Source organism: Castor canadensis, chromosome 8 (assembly GCF_047511655.1).
Source record: "Castor canadensis chromosome 8, mCasCan1.hap1v2, whole genome shotgun sequence".
Lineage (NCBI taxonomy): Eukaryota > Metazoa > Chordata > Mammalia > Rodentia > Castoridae > Castor > Castor canadensis.
Genome location: NC_133393.1, coordinates 83,811,103 through 83,828,693, shown reverse-complemented (window position 1 = coordinate 83,828,693; position 17,591 = coordinate 83,811,103). Strand labels below are relative to the sequence as shown.

The 17,591-nt window shown below is 41.8% G+C and overlaps 1 protein-coding gene across 3 annotated transcripts in view; it reads left to right on the top strand.

The window, feature by feature from the left end:
• The first annotated feature begins 6,834 nt into the window (after nt 1–6,834).
• The window catches only part of Slc38a4 (solute carrier family 38 member 4), a 67,798-nt gene continuing 57,041 nt past the window's right edge, over nt 6,835–17,591 (top strand). Inside the window, exon 1 of one of the 3 annotated variants that reach the window (XM_074083224.1) lies at nt 6,835–6,954. The gene's annotated coding sequence lies outside the window, so the exon portion shown is untranslated. Of the gene's footprint in view, nt 6,955–12,897; nt 13,168–17,591 lie in introns of those variants that run through there. The other 2 variants (XM_074083222.1, XM_074083221.1) reach the window with 2 other exon arrangements.

Below are 17,591 nucleotides of genomic sequence, written 5' to 3'. Positions count from 1 at the left end.
TTTTTTTGCAATTAATCACGATTCTATTTCTTCATAATCATTTCCTGGTAGGACTGAGGTCCTAGGAGAAAATCTTACTGTAGAATGGTGGCACTAGAGTTCAGGCACATGGCTGTTGTTCCCAGCACCTGGGACACATCTGGGATGCAGTGGATGCCTTCCTCTCCACCAGGGTCCTTCCTCCAGGCAAGGCAGTACAGCAGATTCTGCCCTTCCTGGCTGGCACCCCACTTTACACAGAGCTGCCAGGTTATTTCCACCTGCACATTCAGTTTCAACTCAACCTAGAGGAATTGTTCATTCAGGGACTTCCCCTTGAGTCACGTGGGTACTCAGAGGGAGCAGCATGTTTCTACCTAGTTTTTCCTGTCTAAATTATTTCTTGGTAATTTGCCCCAGGACCCTTGGAGAGAATGCTGTCCTGCCACCAATTCCCAGTACCATGATCAGAATGCTCCACGACCCGAGTGTCCTCTTCTTTTCCTGTCAGAGTCTCATCTCAATTTTCCATATTCTGCCCCTTAGAGTTCCTAATTCTGCCTAGAGGTCAAGGCTTTTGAATTACACTCCTTTCTCGGCCCTCTTGCTCCTCCTTACTACAGCTAGGTGTCACCAGACCCTTCAGGTTCTGTATTTGCCTGCTGAACTTGCCACCTGGCCAACCTTCCCTCACATCTATCCCCTCAGTGGTTGAGCCTGCTCTAGACAGTATCAGTCCCAATGGCAGCAGAACCACTTAGGGAAGGTGTTAAAAATGCAGATTCCTGGGGCTCACCCCAGAGATTTTCATTCAGTAAGTCTGGTTGGGACTGAAGAATTCTTTGCATTCTCATTCAGGTAGCCATCCACAAACTTGCTTTACAAAACATAGATCAGGTCCCAGGCTTCATGACAGTTAGCCCCACCCTGCTGATGTTCACAGCCTGGTTTTAAGAGCAAACAGTCTCCATGTAGCAGGAATGGACCCTGAAACACAAGGAATCCCATGCTGTTTGGACCTAAGTCATTCCCAGATGTTGTTATGGTCTTTGGAAAGCCTGAGAGTTGGCCTTCCAAACAAGCATGACTCCTACAACCCCCCACAACCTCTGATTGGGGTAGTTTCAGGCATTTCAAAAAGTGGGGATGTGGTTTTCCAACTTGGTCATGTACTAGAATGATGTCATTAAAATATAGATTCAAAAGTCACAGCCCAAAGCAGGGCACAGTGGCTCTTGCTTATAATCCTAACTACTTTGGAGGTGGAGATTAGGCTAGCATAGGCAAAAAGGTAGTGAGATCCCAGCTTAGCCAACAAATGGGGCATGGTGGTTTGCATCTGAAATCCCAGGTACTCGGTGATTTTGTTTTTTCTTTGGCAGTACTGGGGTTTGAATTCAGGGCCTCATTGTTTCTAGGCAGATGCTCTACTACTTGAGCCACTCCACCAGCCCTATGAAACCCCAACTACTTAGGATGCAGAGATAGGAGAATCATTGTTTGAGGCCTGCCCCAGGCTGAAAGTTCAGACCCTATCTTAAAATTAACCAAAACCAAAAGGGCTGGAGGTGTGGCTCATGTGTAGAGTGTCTTCCTAGCAAGAACAAGGCCCCAAGTTCATACTCTAGTTCTGCCCTCTCTCCCAGAAATAGTCCAAATTATTAGTGAATCAACTTCAGATTAGAGCCTAGGAGTTTCTGTTTTACCCCAGAGTGCAGACAAGTCTAAGGCAAACCCATGGTTGCCCTATAAGAATATGTACAGTTTCTTCCTGGTAAATGAAATTCAATAGTTAGAGATTCATCACTTTGGCTTGAAATTTATTTTATTATTCTGTTAATTATGCAGACATCCCTAGGAAAGAAGTCCCTTTCAAATGGCAGAGGGTAGGAATAATTAACATTACATACAGCCTTGATGCTTTGGGGAAGGTATTTAGGTATGTTTTAACTAAGTCTCCATTGGAATCAGGAGACAGCTTTCTTCTACCACCTGTCACACACTCTCCTCTGCACTACCCTGTTCTATCCTAGAACCTACCAGTCAGGAGCTAGCCAACAAATGTCTGTTAAATCAGAGGATGAGTAAATGTGGCTCTTTCCTCCCTCCCTCCTGCTTTCCTCCCTCCCTCCCTTCCTCCCTTCCTCCCTTCCCCTCTCTCTCTCTTTCTTTCTTTCTTTCTCTCTCTGTCTCTTTTTTTTCTTTTAACAGTACTGGGGATTGAACTCAGGGCCTCACCTTTTGCTTTTTAGTTTGGTTTTCAGATAGTGTCTCATGCTTTAGCTTGGGCTAGCCTCAAACCATGATCCTCCTGTCACTGCCTCCCTAGTAGCCTAGATTTTATAGTTGTATGTCACCATATCTGGTCACCACACTCAATAGGGGGCTATTCTGTGCAATCAGAGTCCAGAAGTGAGAGAGGATTGAAGAGAAGGCAATGCCTGGGGCCACAACCTCCTTGAAAAGCCTTCCTGTGTATAAATTAGCCAGCCTGTCAACCATTCATGTTCTACCAGGAACACCCTTCTGAGATGTGCCTCATTCTTCAGAGCTCAGCATGTATACATAGCTCTGCATTTGTGGGCTGTTGAATGCTGACCAAGAAGCATGGTAATGAAAGACAGGGGCAAGGTCTAAACCACCCTGTGTCTTCACAGCCTCATCAGGGAGGGGGAACTGCCTCCTGAGTGAAATAGGAGACATAATTCCCTTGGGTAGATAGATGCATGGGAGGGCATGGAAGGTGACTCTGTAACATTGAACTTCTCCAGTGTCTCACATAGGTTAAGAATGTTCCTTCTCCCAAACTGAGGTAAGATAAGACCCTTCTCCTCCCCACCCAAACAAAACCACTTAAGTACTGACATACGAGCTGGGACTTGAAAGATGACAAAAGGTAAGGTTGACAAGCAGAGCTCTGTAGCAAGAGCTTCCAGGAAGAAGGAACAGAATGTTGAGAAGCACTGAGGTGTGGAAGGCCATGGTGTTGGAGACTGGAGGACAGTGAGTGGTTTAGAATATTGGCTGTACAGAGGGATGTGATTGGTATTTTGAGTATTGAGCTGGAAAGAAAAGTGGAGGCCTTGCTGGATTTGACTGGTCAGCTGCCTGCATATAGTGTCACTTTCAGACCAGCGAGACAAAAGCCGGTCTCTCTGGGTTTGGGTGTGGGGTCCTGACCACACCACACATGCATTCTCCCTTCTGAGTGCCATCTCTGTGCTGCAGGGTCTCTGCTTCCTGGATTGGACCTCAAAGTCTGGACCCTGAAGTCTCCATCTTGGATCCCAGAGGTGAATCCTCTAAGATCTAGCTTGATATGCTTGGTTTTAGATCCAGAATCTAGTTGTTTCATTATGAGTGAAAGAAACTGAGGATACAGTGAGTGAGTTATTCATCCAAGTGTCTTTCTCCTGGTGCAGTGAGAAATACTCTATAGGCCATTTAGAGAACATAACACCAAAGAAACTACCAGAAGGATGATTTGAGGTATTACTGAATTTTACACTTACATAGAATTCAAATTCACATAAAATAAAAATCATTCCACTGTCATTAGATTTATAGTTCATGTAATTATGATAAAGCAAGAAATAATTGCCTTATAGGAATTATTTTTAAAATCATAATTTTAGGATTAAACATGCCGTTTGGCATTGGCTTTAATTGTAGACAGAAAAGCAATAATAAATCCCAGTAAAGAAAAAGGAGGAGAGCTATGGGAGGTGTGACATTCAATTTAGAGTCAGAAAACCTGGTTCATGCTTCAGTTTTGTCACTAACTAGCTTTGTGCCATTGGGCAAATCACTCAATTTCTCTGTACCTCATTTTCCTCTCTAAATGGGGAAAATGATGATAACTACACAATAGGCTTATTTTAGTACAAAGCGATGGAATATATGTAATGATACTTTGTAACCTAAAGCCATTTTGCTAATTATAATTAGTGATTGATAAAATAATTCATGTTGAAACTCTACTGCCAAAGATAATAGCATTTATACCAAAATCACTACTATCAAATCACTACTAAAATCACTGCTATTAAATTTTGCAAGGATAATCCATAAAACTAGGAATTTTATGGCACTATCATATGGTGGTTGAATAATAATTGTGTTCTATTTCTTTTCTAAGGTATTTGTTTATATTATAATCTATTAATGATTGATCTCTGGGTTGTTAGACTTGAGAGATATTCTTCCATAAAAGTGCCTATGGTCACAGAGAAATATTGTAGGCTCTATCACAACTCAGAGTCACAAAGATTTTAAGTGATCCAAACCTCCTAGGACTCACACAATAATTTCAACATGGTGTTTTCCAAATGTATTAGGGCATAGAACTATTTTCAAGTATTGGCTTTAGTTCTAAAGAATGTGTTTTGGGATTTGTTTTGTGTATAAGTTTTTCTTAAAACAAAAGCAGTTACAATAAAACAAGTAGCAACTCCTAGCTTTAATATAAACAAATACAATTTTAAAGTGGAGATCTTCAACCAATTCAACTTTATCCAAACAGTGAGTAGATTACAAGTGCTCTGTAAGCTTTTTTTCTCCATAGCAAACATTGTATTTTCTTCCATCATTTGGTGAGTTTGTACTAGTATCAAAAAATAGCTTATAACAGGAAAGCAGAGCGTGAAGAAATGTTTTCCATTTTTTCAGACAAAACTGAGTCACTAAGAACAAAAGTAACTTAGCCAAGGATGATTACTCTGAAATTTGGAATAAAGCTATCTTCTCCAGAGCCAGTAAATGATCTGATGTTAAACCAAAACGTGTTTCATGATGCAGTCCTGCAGAGATATCTATATCATTAGTTAGGGTTGCCGCCCTTCCTTTCAAACACTGGTTTAAAATAAATCCTTGCTTTTGCTGGGTAGGAGCAACATGGCCATACATGGTTCAAGTTTTTGATGGTAGCACAGAAGATAAAGAACTTTTGATTGTCTCGTACCACACAGACATTGCTCTGAGATCTTCTGAAGCTCTACCAATATACAAGGGATGAAAAATTTGAACTTTCTTGGCACTAAATTACATTATGAATGAACATAAGACTCACTTTCCCCAACCCACAATGGAATTAAAAATACCAGCATATATAGATGAATAACCCATAATTCTCTAAACTGGGCAATGCACCACAAATTTTGATCTTTTCTTATATTATCTAAGATGTAGATGTCAACAACTGATTAAATAAGCAGTCACCTTAAAAGTTGTAAAGGAAACTGGTTTCTGTCTTAAAATTGATTCATCACATCTTCACTTGTGTTTTCCATGGAATGCCGATTTTGTTTCATAAAACTGGGTTTTACTTTTTTAGGCAAGGAAAACTATATATCTACCATCATCTCTCACTAATCTCCTCCCCAAACTGTCAACTTTGATATTTTAGTAGCTTTATTTATAAAAGAAGATTGTATTTATTAAATAAACACCAACTGAGAAGTATGTTAATTTAAAGAGAATGATGGTTTTAACAAACTTAATGGGGATTTTCAAATTACCCTGAAACATTCTAAGTTCACAAAACATAAACTGCTGTGATAACATCCTGAAAAGGTATGCCATATTTGGGCACGAGTGCTAATCAGCTTTTACAGAACTAATTATTTCTTATATATTGCTTTTTTCTTTTTAATTTCCAAAACCTTAGCTATTGAATTTGCATTGTGGTATAGTTTCAGTATGATCTGATGTGTCTATGTGTGTGTGTGTGTGTGTATTGTACTAATGTAGTATTTTTCCTGCTCCTGATTATACACATATGTTCAGGTGTGTTTCTGTTGATGTTATTCTGTTTTCTTTTTTGAGACAGGGTATCACTATATAGCCAAAGGTGGCCTTGAACGTTTGATCCTCTTGCCTCAGCCTCCCATGCTGGGATTGTAGTTATACACCACCTTGCCAGGCTTGTAATTCTACTTCTTAAAGGGTGAAGGTGCTGCTGGTGTTAGTTATTGGCAACTACAGAATGAAAAGGTTCTCTGTGTTCATGGAATGAGCAAACAATGAAACTTACTATTTTGAATACAGTTAAATTGGGCATATGAGAGTTGAGGAAATAGTTTATGTTCCTTGGTGAGTTTGCTAAATTCTCTGAGGTCAAGTCTGCTTAGGCTTTTCAACCTAAAGAATGACAATTGTCACTAAATAAACAGGAGATTGTTACATGGATCTTCTATGAAATGAGAATTTTGTTTAACAAAGAATGGTCTTATTTAAGCAGTTTTCTTTAAGATGGTAAGTAGAACCTTCAAAAAGCAGAATTGAAGTTATAATGTCATTTATTATAGCCTAGTTTCTTCTCCATATACACTAAGAATTATTCTTAAATTAGAATTCCAGGAAAAATCGCCACAAAACACCCATGGAAAGTGCTAGCACATTACCTTTTGTTTTGATCTTGCATAAAGTGGCACTTACTGTGCATGACAGGTTTTTAATTTGTACCCCTTCTTCACTTTTTTTCTTTATGTAAAGTTCAAGTTTTCCCATCCCCAAACCTGGAGTTTAGTAAGTCACCCACCCTGAACACTCATTCACAGACACAAAATGAAGATGAACACATATTTCTGCACCTAGGACAGACCCAATCAGGGGAACCTTAATAGTAAAGAAACCTAACTGTCAAAAATAAACAAATAAATAAACTCACACCAACATCTCCCTTATCCAGACCCAGGAAAGATTAGGGAATGGGCACCAGACTTCCCTCTGGGGGGACAGCTGGACGACTCTGCTCCACCTGGGAGGATGCTTTTGTTTACATCTCAGGTTGCCGCCTGACGATTGGTGGCTGGGCTGGAAGGGAGGGTCCGCAGGAAACACGACACTGGGGATGCTGCCCCCTATCACAGGATGGAAATTTCCACTCTCTAGAAAGGGGAAAAGAAGGGTCTCTCAATCCACCCTTTCCCATACTTCCTCTGGATCCCAATCCAAAGAGGGTAGAAAAAGAGGCGGGTGAGTGAAATTTTGTACATTTTCGGTTAGACTTAAAGACTTGTCAGTGTGTAAACTTGTGTGACTGGTCGGAGTCTGAATAGGGTTGTGTGTGTGTGTGCATGGGGACATGCACACGTGTGCAGCTCGGTCGCTTTGCTGTCTGGGGCTTAGGTTGGGCGGTGTGGCTCTTCATAACTTATTGATAGTCCTTAATTCTTCTTACTTTCTAAGTGATCACACTTTGGGTGGGTTTCTGCAGGTTAATGATTGGGTTGACTAGAACAAAATAAACCAGGGCACGCGGGTGGCTCGTGCGGACTTCCTTTCCCGGGGAAGGTGGTTGTGCCAGGTAATCCACTCTCATAGGGACTTGGGGGGGCATTCCTGGTCCTGCCGGGGTAGCCGGGTATTCCCTTGGCTCTTGGGTTTGAGCTGGGACCTTGCGACCGCCTTCCCCTGCGGTGGCCGCGCTGCCTGCCTCGCTGAGGGTCTGACCCCGCACGGGGAAGCTCCTCGGCGTCTGCCGGGGATCGCGCAGCCAAGGTGTTACCCGAGTCGCTGGACCCGTGCCCATGACCTCAGGGCGGGGACACCTGGTGTAGAGATTAAAATAGACCCATTGCCTCTGCCAGCTGGGCCCCCCGAAAACAGGCCAGTGTGATTCCCAGAGTGATGGGGGACTCCGGTCTGGGGGAGTCTCTTTCAGGGACCAGGCAGACAAGGGCCGGGCTGGGGTCAGCTGGCTTCGTTTTGGAGCGGTGGGCGGGTTTGGAGACTGAGCCTGCGTCCGGCACGGTCGGACTGGGGAGCCTGCTGTGCTGTACACTGGAGCGAAGGGAGGAACAGTGAGAAAAACTAAGGGGAGAAAGGAGGGAGCAAAAGGAGAACAGGGAACGTTTGATGACAGGGGAGAAGCTCCGGAGCAGAGGGGAAGGCGAGGAGTGATTAGAGGCCAGATCCGAAGGGGCAAGATTTGGAGAACTGGAAGAAAGAGGAGGGGAGGTGGGAGAAGGGGGGGACAGGGAGCCAAGAGCTCCTCCAGATGGGGAGAGGCGGGAGGTGAGCCGGGAGTGACAGGTGGGCGCTGCACCCTGGCACCGCGTGGGGTGGGGCGATGGGGGAACCGGGAACCCCCCCGCCCCTCCCCCAGCTCCTCGTAGTCATCCAACCCGGAGGTTGGAGAGTGCCTCTTCTATGTGCACAGCAAGGGCCTTGGGAATGCCTGCCAGAGGAAGAGGAGGGAATTAAGCTAGGAGACCCCGGCCAGGAATTCGCAACAGTGCCAGGACGCATGGGGAGTAGTCATGGGGGGGAACTTGAGAGACCAGTCCAGGGCCGGGAGGTCCCGAGCGGCAGTCTGCAGTAGAATCCTTGGATACGTGGCGGGGTTATGCTGGAGGTGGACAGATTCGCTTCAAAGCAAAAGATGCATGGATCTCCACGTGTCTTGGTGGGGGAGTGGGTACTTAGATGCACAGAAAATGAAGGAATTGGGAGCTGCCCAGGAGTAAGCAGATCCCAACCAAGTACTTCCCTCAAAAGTACCCCATTCCCAAAGGCTCCCTGACCAGCTTGCTTTATTGTCCTTTTGGAAGAGCATCTTGGGGCCTTTAGGGGCAGTGGGGAGCAGCAAGGGCTTCAGCTTGGGTTGGCCGCTTCCGGATTGGCTGCTTTCCATAGCCATCCCTGTTTGCTTCTGGGCAGCTCAAACATGATCTGTATGACCAGATTGCCTTATGTTGCAATTGTGAAGAGAACATTTTACACCCAGACCACAATTGCTAGGGCTTGGTAGTTAGGGCTATAGTTAGGTTTTGCTTCAACTGCACCTGGGGTTGTGGGGGAAGGAAATCAGTCCATGATTTTTTGCTGTTCTCACCACAAACAAGACTCTCAAAAGTCAGTGAAATTAGTAGATTCCTCACACAATGTGTGTGATATAATCTTTCAAATTCTAGCAAATGAATGTAAGGAAAAATCGATAATAGAAGTCAGTAATGAAAGAGACACTGAAGAGAATATTTGATTGTCTCAAATTACTAAGTACCATGTGTGATCAGAGATAGGAAATTTTTATTGGTCTAATCTTATCACAGAGCAACAAAAAGTTCGAAGATTTGGGATAAACAGATTTCTTTTTTTCAAGGCTGCTGGAATAAGAAATGAGCTTGTTGCTAGTTTCAGCTAGATTAATGATAAAAAATGACTCATATGTATATAGTGGTTACATTCCTTATTGCTGCTAAGTGCTTCCTTCATATTAACACTTGACCTTCGTAATAACCTCTGAGATAGGTTCTATTATTATGGTGATTTACGGATCAGGAAATGTAGGCACACAGTGTGGGAAACAGTTCTGGAAATGTTTGGGCATCACCTGTTCTTAAATGTGAATGAACAATTCTCTTTCACTTTGTACTTATAATAGGCAAAATCAGAGAGGTGACTTCTAGAGACATAAAGCAGACTTGATGTATTACAACTAATTATATTCTGAGAGAGTCAAAGACACGAACATGCAGCTAAGGTTCTTTATCTCTGCAGCCCCTGGACTGGATTTTTAAAATGACTGACATTTGTAACCATAATATACATATGGTTGCAGGCCAGTTTATCAAAAGCTAAGGACAGGGCTGGCAGAGTGGCTCAAGTGGTAGAGCACCTGCTTAGCAAGCATGAAGACCCTGAGTTCAAACCCCATTAAGACCAAAAAAAAAAAAGAAAGCTCAGAAAAAGCATAATAAATACAGAAATAGAGCAGCTGTGGACTTGGGTTTTTTTTACATTTTGGTATTGCCTTTGCTCATTTCCTCATATTTTTCAGGCTTCTATGTATTGATTTTTTTTCCCCTTTTTCTGTTTTTCTTTCATCTTATCCTGTATTAAAAACTTAATCCCCCCCTTAAAATTTTTTTATATATCCAAAGCAGTGATTTCTGCAAAAAACAAAGGTGTAATGAATTTAATGACTAGTTGCATATTCTTGATATATATCAAATAATAATATAACAAAATAATAATAGTTTAAAATACTGTAGGAAGGACTGGGGTCAGGAAAGGGGTGAGACAGAAGAGAGGAGAGGAGGAACCTCTCAGAACCAGCTTTGTGCTGGTCCCCCTTTTCCATAGGTGAATTTCATTAAATCTTCCCACACTACTCCCTGCTATAGGTGTTAGTCATCTCAGAAAGGCAAATGGAGGAAGCCCAGCACGGCTAAGAAAAGAGCCAAGGGGCACACAGTAAGTGATTGTGGGCTCTGGCATTAGAACCAAGTCTGTCCATACCAAAGCTCCTGCTGTTCCAATAAAGGCAGCAGTAAACTGAAGAAAACTGGGGGGTGGGGGGGAGAACAAAACTTTAAGGAAAGAAGGGAGATGGAAGTTTCCTGTACCACATAATAAGATGCAAGGGATGGGAAAAATGGAAAAACAGAGTCACCATGTGACTGCTAATCTTCCTCTGGTCTTCTTCCCTCTGTGTGTGATGACCTAATTCCACTCATTCATTCCATGAATGATCACTGAGTATCATTATCTCCCAGTAATCTTATAAAGGGGGGGGCTGGGCAAATGCTAAGTGCTCAAGAAATACTTGTTGAATGATGAATTAGTTTCGTGGAGGAAGGGATAAATAAGGAAGCCGTAGCATTCTACAGTATAAAAGACCAAGGAAGAGTCAGATCTGAGCGTTCCACCACAGAATCTGATTTTAGAAAGGGGTCAGGGAATACTTCAAGGCTGGGTGGTACTTGAGCTAGATTTGGAAGCGGAAGTGAAAGTCAGGCAAAGACTAGGAGGAAGTAAGGGAAGGAGAGAGAAGGAGGGATCCAGCTGAGGAATTTAATCAGTGTGCAGCACTCAGGTGTGGAGAATGCCAGGGAGGAGGCTGGGAAGGGAGATGTGGTCGGGGAGGTCCCTCCACATTCCCTCCAAGCTGTCCCTTACCTCTGCCCCTCCCTTGAACTTTGGAAGTGACTTGTGCTAACAAGAGAACAAAATGAGTATATACACCAACTAGTAATATACTTATCATCTCCCCATAATAACATATAGCTTTTTAGACTTACAACATTAGGATGTTAAAACCAGCATTCAGATGGAAAATGAAGGGTATGTGCCTCCTGTATGGGAAAACCAAATTGTTTTTCTGGTTCTTGAGCATATATTCTATTTTGGCATAGATATAGTCTATACGCTCATAAGAAAGACTTCCCAACAATTGCTATTCTCCATTTGTTTTTGGGTTTTCTCCCCCCATGGGAAAATTGGAGGGTGCCTTCCTGCCTGATTTTAGTTTTTAGAGTGTTATAGAAAAATGTGTCTTTAAAAAATAAAATGAAATGGGGAATTGGGTGACAGTATTGAATGCTACCCTCCTATCTCCACAGTAGATGTCTGTGCCAGTTAAACATGCCTGTGCCAGGCAAGTTTCTTAATATTTCTGAGCTTCAATTTCTTAAGCTGTAAAATTGGGATTGTAATGGCCTCAACTTTCTGGAATTATGAAGGGTAAATGAGTTATTCCATAGAAAATGTTAGACTGATATCTGAAGGGTAGTAAACATTCACTGCAATAGATATTATTACTAAAGTAATTACCTCTACCACCCAAAGCAATATTTGAAATGCTAACAAATGTCCACGTTTGTCTGCTTTTTTAGACAGGTTCTCACTATGTAGCCAGCCTGACCTCAAACTCAGGATCCTCCTGCTTCAGACTCCCACGTACTGGGATTACAGGTATGCACCACCACCTCTGGCTCTTAAAAATTTTTTTGATAGCATATTTTCCTTTAACTGTCATAACCAAAATGAAGGAAATAAGAGAGGAAATGAAACACTTCCTAAATAATACTCATTCAGAACAGTGTAACCCAGAGACTGTCATGATATGAATGAAATATTCCCTTGCTTCCTGTTGGCTATTTCCTACTATTGCTTCAGATAAATCTAGGCTGTATCTATCATTAAAATGAACGTCATCTCCAGTTCCTCTGTTTTCTCTCTTTTGTTCAGTGCTGTCACCCCAATGTCTGTTATAATGACACTGGTACATGTTTGTTGAATAAATGAAAGAAAGCAAGCCTTCTTTCTCCTTTTTTTTTTGTTTTGATATTTTTTATTCTTCCAATAAGCACTTTTCATCTAGCTACTAAAGGCCTGTGCATTGTTGACAGTTTTAAAATTTAATTTAAATGTTTTTAAATTAAATTATTTATCTCATGTACATTACTGCACATGATGAAGGAGGCAGGCTTGGGACTCAAAGTGTGTGACCATGAGGTCCAGTGATTCCACAGAACTCAGCTTTCTGCGTTCACATTTTGGCTCTGTCATTTGAATTCCTGGATTCAAACTCTGGCTCTTCCACTTTTGACCTATGTGACCTTGAGAGAGCTTAATTAACCTGACTTCTTCACTCTTCATCTGTAAAATGGGAGAAATAATAGTTCCTACCTCACAGGCATTTTCTGAGCAGCAAACGAGTTAAGCATTTGGAAAGCATTTGTTAAGCATTTGGAATCACATGTGGCACTTCCTAAGGACTATACTCTTTAAAAAATGAAACAGTTAAAATAAACCCTAGATTTCTAGTTATATATAATCGTACTCACCTTATAAAATTATTGTCATGATACTACACGGCATCTAAAAAACACTCGATAAAATATTATTGCTAATCTAGATCTTTATTTCTGCAATCGGCCCTGGGAATTTGGGGTCCTGGATTAGTGTTCCGATTTTCTGGTCCATTGAAAGCCTTATTGATTCTACCTCACTGTTCATGGGAAGGTCTCTCTCTACCTAGCCTGTTTCTGTTTGTCCTGTCATCTGCACCTCACCTTGCGTCATTCACTCCTTTTATACTGCATGCTCCTCAGGACAAGGACTTTACTATTTGTCTTGGCATAATTTTATAACACTATGTACACTCCCGGTCCTATAAAAATGTTAAAGAAGAAAAGGGAAAAGATGTAATTGACCTAGACGCAGACTTGGCTGCCAGCAGGTCGGCCGCTGCTCAGTTTGCAGTGTGGGGACTCGGTGCGGGCCGCCTGGTGGCATCGCGGGTGACGCGCGTCCTCCGCCGCAGCAGTCGCGGGGAGCATGAGCTGCGAGGTGGCGCGCAGCGAGGACCGCGGGAGGCCTGGCGACACCGCGCGCGCACACAGGTTCGCTGGCTGCTTTCGCTGAGATCTGGCGACGTGGAGAAAAGTGGCAAGTAAGGGAGTAAGTAAGATGAATCTGGACGTGGAGGGAGGAGGGGGAGAAAAACACCTATGGCGAAGAACTGAGAAAGGAGGCAGAGCAGGGACTCCCGAGGGACAGAGGCTGGGAGGCTCTTGGGGATTGAAGAAGCGTCTGCGGCTTGCTAGGCGGTGCGTGCTACACTTGGCTGTGGTCTTGTTTTTAAACGCAGAATGCTCTTAAAATCTAGGACCAAACTAACCTCTGTTGTTACAAAGTGATCTAAAGATTGGTGTTTGCAGCCTGGTCTTGTGAAGGCGAGAAATGCATTCAAATGGTGGAGCGCTCTATGCAAACAGAGCTGCTTATTATTGCTGGAGAACGCCTTAATTCTCTCTTGTCTTTTGAAGCAATTCTTTACTCACAACACTTAAAAATGTTTAGCACCCTTTTGGCATGGGTTACTTTGCTATCTTTAATGAGTCTTTCTCTACAAAGGAGTTCACATGTTGAAACTTTAGTTTGAAATAATCACACATCTACAGGAAGTTGCACTTTCTGCCATTTTCCTCCAGAATGCTGTGTTTTTTTCCCTCTGGTGCTGGGATTGAACCCAGGGCTTGCCTATACTAAACAAGTGCTCCACTATTTAGTCACACCTGTAGACCTTGTTTCCTCCAGTGGTGACATCTGACATACTTTCAGTACAATATCAAAACCAGGAGCGTGTGCACAGTTTATGTACCATTTTATCACAGGCCTAGATTTGTGTAAATACCACCAATCAAGATATGGAACTTTCATCGACACAAAGCTCTTCCTGGTGTTACGCCTTTATTGTCACAGCCATCTTTACCATCCCCCCTTGACAACCAGATGTTTTCCATTTCTATACTTTTGTCATTTTGAGAACGTCACTGAAATGGAATCATACTGTATGATCTTTTGGAAGCTGATTTTTTTTTTTTTTGGAGGCGGAGCAGAACTGGGGTTTGAACTTAGGGTTTTGCACTCTACCACTTGAGCCACACCTCTAGCCTTAGGCTAATTTTTTGCACTCTGCAGAATGCTCTTAAGGTCCATTCAAATTGTGTAATTGAATAGTTTTGTCCTTTTCATTGCTGATTGGTATTCCAGATGTTTGACTCTAGTAAGTCTTTTTTTTTTCAAGTCTGTGGTGATATTTGTTTGCCACATCAGTGGAACTGAAGAGGTCTTGGGGATACTTGGTGAGGTGAAAAGTGTGAGGGCAAGATTTGAATGTTTTTCTTTTCAAAGTGAAAAGAAAATGTGTGAAATAGGGCAAAAGAATTTATGATATATCTCCATTTAAAACAAAAGCACTGAATAGGAGAAAAGGAACAGGGTAAAAAATTATATTTTCAGACAATAAGGTATGAAACCAGGTACCTTTTAAATTTTCATACTCAAAATCTATTCTGTGATTTTACTTTTAGTTAAGACAACTCAGGTTTCCTGAAACTCACAAACACAAGGACCAAATAGGAAATTACTTACTCACTCACATAGCTGACAACGGAGGGCAGAAGCATGACTAGAAATGATAGCTAGTAGGTCTTCTGCTTCAAGGGTTCACCCAGAGCCAAAAACAGCTTCTTTAGCCCAAGGACAACCATTAAGGTGAGGTTATTCAAGCTCAAACACATCGGTGTTACACAACTCTGGCCTCTCACCCCATCCACTGGTGGTAAGGGTGTCTCTTGGAGGTCCCTTCATGTCAGGAGGATGTTAACCTTCACCTGCATGCCCAAAGCAGGGAGAGTAGAGGCTGCAGCCAGCTAAGGGAAGCAGGTCACTGGAAAGTACCTACAAGAGTCAGGCTGCACACCTCCCTTCAACCAGCACTTGCTGGAATGCTGTCCTGCCCCTATCCATACTTGCCAAGCAGAGGGGACAGCAAAATATCCACTGCCATCCAAAAGAGTTTGTAAAAACCCCTTTCTATGGAAGATTTTAGAATTCCACATTCTGGACTTTCAGAGACATATTGTCAATTCACAGAATGAAACAAATTCTTAAGTCTGGGGGTTTGACTAGACTTGTGTCTAGCTGACACCCCAAGTCTCCATTTAGTTACTTATTTATTTATCTGTTTGTTTGTTTATTGGTACTAGTTTTTGACTCCAGGGCCTTGAGTTTGCTAGGCAAGTGATCTACCACTTGAGCCACACCTCCAGCCCCATAAGTCTCCATTTTAATGATTTTTGTTACCAGAAAAATATTTTTTGTACTACATCCTGTGAGAGGATGAAGGATAGGTGGGGATTGGTGGTTCTAGAGTCTAAACATGAAGGGTTATCCCAACTAAAATAACCAATTCTTTTGTAGGCAAATTGGCTTTTGTGAATCTTTCAAAGTAGACTAGAACCATTTGTCCTGTTTTCGTGATTTATTTTGAGTGAACATTAGATAGCAGGCTGTTCTTCTGGGTCATAGCTGCTGTGTATGCACTCCAAAGGCCCCTCAGAATGTGGTGCAGCAGTTAACTTAATCCTGTAATCTGTAATCCTGAGGGAATGAACATTTTGTTGGAAATCAGGGGAATGAACAAAGGTCCACTGAGTTTTGTTTACCTCTCTTATGTTAGCCTGCTTACTTAATTTGACTAATGATGACTGCCATGGGAAGATAAGAAATGTAAATATGTTGACTGTGGTTTTTAAGTTCCAGGCATTGTTTTCCTTTTTTAAAAAATGGTAGGAGAGTGGTTATTTTTCTTTAAACCTTTTGCTTTAAAGAGAAGAAATAGAGTTTTCTAAAATAAAGCAGAAATGTCACATGCACCATATCAATGTAGACAAAAAGGTCATTATTAGTTGTACAATTTCTTTCAAACTATTTTATAATATTATAGCACCTTGAAGCATGAAATCAAATATAACGCACTAAATTAATCTTAAGATTCCTTAAAGTTTCAATTCCTGAGCCTGGAAGTCAAACACAGCCAAATTCTATGCAAATATTTCATTTGAGCTAAAGTAGACTCTTATTGTTTTGCTATTACTGGGTCAAACTTCTGATCCCATTTCTCCTTCCTGAGATCCTCTTCCTTTCTTTGAAGTCACACCAACCTTCTGCCTGAAATCTTCTCCACTTGCCTCAGCTCTCATGCTGTGCTCTTCTGTTCTGTCCCACATATCACAGAGACACGGATCCTGTTTTATGCATAATGTCTGTTATGATTTGGATCTTAAATGCCGCCCCCCCCACCAAAGACCTGCATGCTAAAGACTTAATCACCAGCTAGTGGTACTGTCACTATGCAGTGAAACCTTTAAGATGTGGGGCCTAGAGAAAGGAAGTTATGTCATTAGGGGCAGGTGATCAGCGGGGATATTGGGAACCCAGCCCTTTCCTGATTCTCTTTTTGTTTTCTGGCTTCCATGATGTTCTGCCTCACCACAGACCCAAAATGACAGTGCCAAGTGACCATAGACTGAAACCTCTGAAACTGTAAGGTAGAATAAATCTTCCCTCCTTTGAAGTTTGTCACAGCATCAGAAAGTTGACTAATATAGTGTCCAACACAAATTAGTTACCTGATAGTGATGGAGTGACATTGAGAGTTGGGCTTCAAAGTTAGAGACAGGGGGTGAGTCCTGGCTAGGATTTTTGGGTAAATTACTTAATCTTTCTGAGCATCAACTGCTTCCCTTGTAAAATATAGCTAATAATAATACTCCAAAGGTGAGGCTATTATTGATGTGACATACTTAATGCACTTGGCACAATATTGGGCCTATCATGAGATCTCAGTGAAAATTATTATTGTTGTCATCACTAATATGACTTTATTAATAAACACTTAACATTTTAATTAATTTTTTTCACTCACTTTTCAAATGAGGTTCAGTCTTCACAAAATTGAGGGGACTATGGTCTGAGTGGAGGATGCAATGACAAAAGTTGATTGTTTAGGCTTCGTTGTGTCTGTCTCTCAGTCTGACTGCCATCATAAGAAAGGACATGGATCTCCCATGTTTCTCAGCCAGGAAGGGGGAATCTCCAGTCAAACACCTTTAGACACACATGTATTAAGGCAGAAAGCTTCCTCCTTTCTTAGATCTAATACAAATATTATTAACTTGGCAAAGACTTTATTTTGGGTGAGAGATAATCAAATAATGGGTACATTTCTACAAAGATGAATTAATTCTAGAGATCTACTGTATTGCACAGTGCCTGTAGTCAATGGTACTATGGTATGCAACTATAAGATGTTAGGCTGATAGATCTCCTGTTGAGTGTTCTTACCTCAGACAAAACTAAATTAAGCAAAAGGGACATAAGAAAACTTTGGGAGGTGATGGATTTGTATGTTGCATAGGTTCTAGTGATGGTTTCATGGGTATGTACATATGATCAATCTTATTAGGTTGTATTCAACATGTGCAGTTCTTTTTAAAATATCAATTGTACCTCAAAACTGTTAAAAACAATACAGT